The sequence below is a fragment of the Anas platyrhynchos genome, chromosome 5 (genome assembly GCF_047663525.1).
Source record: "Anas platyrhynchos isolate ZD024472 breed Pekin duck chromosome 5, IASCAAS_PekinDuck_T2T, whole genome shotgun sequence".
NCBI classification, from domain to species: Eukaryota; Metazoa; Chordata; class Aves; order Anseriformes; family Anatidae; genus Anas; species Anas platyrhynchos.
In genome coordinates, this window is record NC_092591.1 from 27,416,929 (window position 1) to 27,421,671 (window position 4,743).

The window sequence follows — 4,743 nt, forward strand, 5'->3', positions numbered from 1 at the left end:
CAAAGCAAAGCCACCGGGCGGCTTGGCAGGAACGCGGCGCCCCAGTCTCGTCTGCGCATGCGCTCGCTCAGCGGCAGGGAGGGGAGGTGGGGAGAGGAGCCGGTCTCGCGCACGCGCACTTCGGCGCTGCGGCCTCCGCAGCGGGGCGCGCCGCCGGACGCCATTTGGGGGCGCCGCGGAGCTGGGGACGGGGCCTCGCGGCCGCCATTTTGTGGGCGCAGGCGCCGCGGCCGCCGGCTCTGTCGCTGTGGGGGCGCCCTGAGGGGAGCTCCCCGCTCCCACGCCGGGTCTCTGCCTGCTTCTGCCTCGTGTCGGGGCACTCCCGGCCGGCTGTGTGCAAGAAGGCAGCTTTATTATTCATTTATTTATTTATTTCTGAGCTCCAGCCATCGTCTGGGGAGCTGCCCCAGCTTTAATGGCTTTTCCTCAGCCGAGGATGTGACCTCCTTTGGCTCTCTGCGTGTGATCGCGGTTCTTGCCAGAAGAACAAAAGCCGCTTCCATATTCATCTGAGCGCTGCCTTGGGAGATAAAATCTGATCGTTGCAAAGCCTATTTAAATAACATAACTGTTTCCTGTTGTCAGGATCTGCTGCATGAATTTAGCCCTTAATTAAAATTCTAGTGCAGATTTCGGCAGCTGGAAATAGAACAGTGCAATTAGGAACACTCCAAATATAGCGCTGACTTTTTTCACCCTACCATCTCATCTACATGGAGTGGGAACAGCCTCATCTTTTTACTTGTCTTGATGCTCAGAAAAATGAGTACTACAGGATATAATTGATTGGGAGCCATTGAACAAATATAGTTGATGCCAGATGTAACTCAACCAGGCAGCATTAGGAAAAGGCTCTAATATTCTTTGTCATCACAATCAACAGTTCCTCTGTTGGAAGTAAAATTTGGGTCAACCTGCAGAACTACTAAAGAAGTAAATAATCCTTTCTTTCCTTCTGCTGATAGACAATAAGCTAAATCCGAAAGAAAACACTTTGTTCTTAAAAAAGAAGGGTAAATTCAGCTTTTTTTTTTTTTTTTAAGTAGTCCCTAAATAGTCTCTTGACATAGGCTGTTTGTTGGGCACAGTCAAGAGGCCAGTTTCTTGGAGGAAGCTAAAGGCAATTTTTTTACTGCCTTTTTCCTCCTGTAAGTCTTTCAGCAGATACAGTGCACTACATGAAGGGGCAGTGCAATGTTAAATTGAGTGATAAAGAATGCTGAGTGTCTTATAATGTCAGATATGTGGCCTGTGTGTACAAAGCCTGTGTACTGATACATTAATTTATTACAAATGCCATCTAGATACAGCCTCTTTTGGTTGATTGGCTTCTTTGCATTTCTTCATACTGTATAATTATGTATGTGCAACCGAGTTTCAGTGATGAAATCAGTTTCTTGAAGCAGCGTGGTTAAAATGGTACGTAAACCCCACAGAGGTAAGGGAAGAAAATCAGTGATTGTCTTCATAGTTACAACCTTTGTTGTAAGGGCATGTTGGAGGGAAAAAGTGAGAACAAACCTCATTGTACTTCCTATGTTTGTAATTACACAGACTAAGAAGTTATATCTTACTGTAACTGCCTCTGGTTTACTTAACTTGGATTACGTTCAGACTGAAGAGGCCTGGGTTAGCCACAAAAATTTAGAGATTAAACATGAGAAAACATTATTTTCTCCATAAAATCTTATTTCAACTGAAAAAGTAGTAATACTATTTCAGAGAATCTTGAGATTTGAGTTGCTCGTATAGAGATTTGCAGAGACGAGAGTGAACATTGTTCTTTCCCAATAGCATTACCATTTTGTAACTAAATCTTTTATTTTCCTGTTTTGTTATTATTCCCAGGAAATACACGTTTTCCCACATAGAATCTACTCAGTGATTTTTAATCACCATGTTTAATCTATGCAGTAAAAGATCTGTTGTTACTACTCCCCCTAGGGTGAATTATTATCTAAAGGTGGCCTGGAAACTCCACAAAAATACCGGGTTTGCCATCTGGTGGAGATCCTCAAGAACAGCAAGTAGCCTTCGACCAGGACAGTCAGGTGTTTTTGCTTCCCCAAGTGCAGCATCACCACGAATAGGTGCAAAAACATTAGGCGAGGCATCTGATGTCAATCTAGTAATTAAAGTAGGAATGTAAGCCATGGGAAAGGTGGGAGAACAAAAGTCATAAAACCCTGTTACCATCAACATATGGGCATCATTAAAAAAAAGGTTGAAAGGTAATTAAAGGAGCTATAATGACAATAAATTACACTTATCTCGTAATAAAAATTTTAATGCCAGTTTCTCCTGTGTCATTCTTTCATTTTCATTCCCAGTTCCTTCTCTGTCCTTCTCATGTCTCTCCCATAATTTCTTCTCCCCAAATCTGCCTTTTTTTTTCCTTTGTCCTCTGTCTGTTCTTTTCTACATTCATCTACCCCTTTTGCTCCTCTCCATCCCCTCTTTTGCTTTGCTCCTCTGTTTTGTCTCCTACATTTTTCTATTTAACTTTGCTTTTGACAGATTTGTTGTAATGTCCCCAATGAAGAACCAATGGAATTCCTGCCAATGCCATTTGGTGCTTGTTCACAAAACCAGAGGAGACTCTTCAAAGGCTGATGCTGTGGGGGAGGGAGGGCACAGGAAGCTCATTGGGACAGCATCTAACTTTTGGCAAGTGTTTATTTAGCATTCAGCACTGGAGTCTTAACTCTAAGATTGAAATCTGCCAAGTTATGCCAATTTATATGATAATATTAACAATAATAGCATGGGGAGAGTTCTATATTTGTACCTCTTTAATAGCACCCTTTTTGGAAAGCCAATCTTCCTAGTTTATTTGTGTAAGAAACAAAAGAGACTCCTTCAGCTAGGAAGTGAATTTCAAACTGTTTGTTAGCTGATCTTTTGCAGGGAATCCTCAGAAGCAAACTGGGTGGTTACGTTTTATGTCATTTTCTCTGTCAATAATGAGCATCTGTCAGGATACCGGGGGAGTTCCCACATTAATTTAAACTCGGTTTCTTTGTTGGTGCTTGCAAAGATTGAAGGCACATGGGTGTGTTTTAAAACGTGCTCTGAGCTGAACTAAAGCTGGGTAATAAAAGCAGAGTAACAAATCATGGCTGCGCTGTTTAGTTCACAGACGTTCATTTGGCCCTGCAAATTAGCAAAGCAAGTTTTAGGGTCATTTCTGTAGGTGTTAAAAGCATACAAGAATATTGTGGAATCGCTGTCCTTGGGTTTCAGTTAAGATCAATCCCTTCTGCCGTGTCCCTGAGGGATTTAGATGCAACAGAAAGGTACAATTCTGTTGCATGGGAGAAAGCATCTCTTGCAAAGTGCAGAGCACAGTTCCACCATCATTTCTTGCACAGTCTCAAAGCTGGCAAGGGTGGTGGTGGAGAAGGTCGAAGGGATCTGCTGTTGTGTGGATCCAGCCCGTAGCAGAGTGGGCACACAGCAAAAGGAAAGGGATGTTGCAGGCTTCAATCTACAGAAAAGCCCACGGAGTGCCAGTGTCCTGAGTTCAGCTTCTCAGGAAGTATTTGTCCTTAAGTAGGCTCTGAACACAGCACCAAATACACAACAACAGAGTGCAGTGCTAATCTTTCGTTCATGGTACCAGCTCCAGCTTGGTGACGCACAACAGAGCTGCAACACTAACATGGAAATCCCAGATGGCATTCAGACTGGCTGTAACAAACAATAATTTCCACTTCAATAGCATGCAAGGAACTCATAGCGCATTGCAAACTTTAATTAATCCTCACAGTCCAGTTGGGATGCAGAAGGATTACATCCCTCATCGCTGAAGGAAAGATATCTCCAGCACAAACCATGGCAACTCTGCAACATTATTCAGGAATTTCTGCCAGGATGCATACTGCACTGAAACTACAGGGGAATTCAAGTGGATAGAGTGAAGAGAGAAAGAATTAAATACAAACTGAAGCTCAAAATCAGCATTGCATCCCTCCCAGCACCAGGCCATGAAACAGAGATGTTAAACAGCAGGCAACTTACCACCACCGCAACCACTGCATAATTTCATACCCCAGTGTTATAGGTACTGATTGAGCTAGATGAGTATTGGCAAAAGTGTTGTTTGAGCAATTGCGGGGGATTCTAGCAGAAAAGCCGAAAGCACTGCCGAGCAGCTAATAAGTGGCTGTTCTTCAGTCACGCTGCACTCAAAATAACTTTCCAACAGGGGAAAAAGCAAATTCTATTGGCTTCAACACCTGGTTGAGCAACTTAATAAGGACAAAATTGAAAGTTAGAGCTGAATCATTATTTATTTTATAACTACATCTTCATCACACAGTCCACTCCAAAATGGAAGTTATTTCATTTCAAATCAAGCTCGTGCCAGCTTTTTCTGTAGGCTCATTCAGCACAGAGGTGAGGCGAAGGTTCGTTGAAAACAATTTCTGACAGCAGCTGCTTCAGAGGAGGAGAGCAATCTGCAATCATGGAAAAGATTTTTTTCCCATTCTGCCTTGCCTTTCCCAAATTGTATTTCTTAAGTGTATTTATAATGCACCAGGAAAATGGTAGTAGTGCAAAGACTGTACTTAGTAGTATTTGGGTAACGTTGATTTCCAAGCAGTACTTCAAAAGTGATGAGCAAACAGTTATGAAAGCAAAATGGAAAGGACACAGAAAGCAGTTTGTTCCTCTCACTGAAATTACTTTCTATGTATTTGAAGACTGCTATTGTTTTACCTCTTAGTTTTCTTTTCTCTG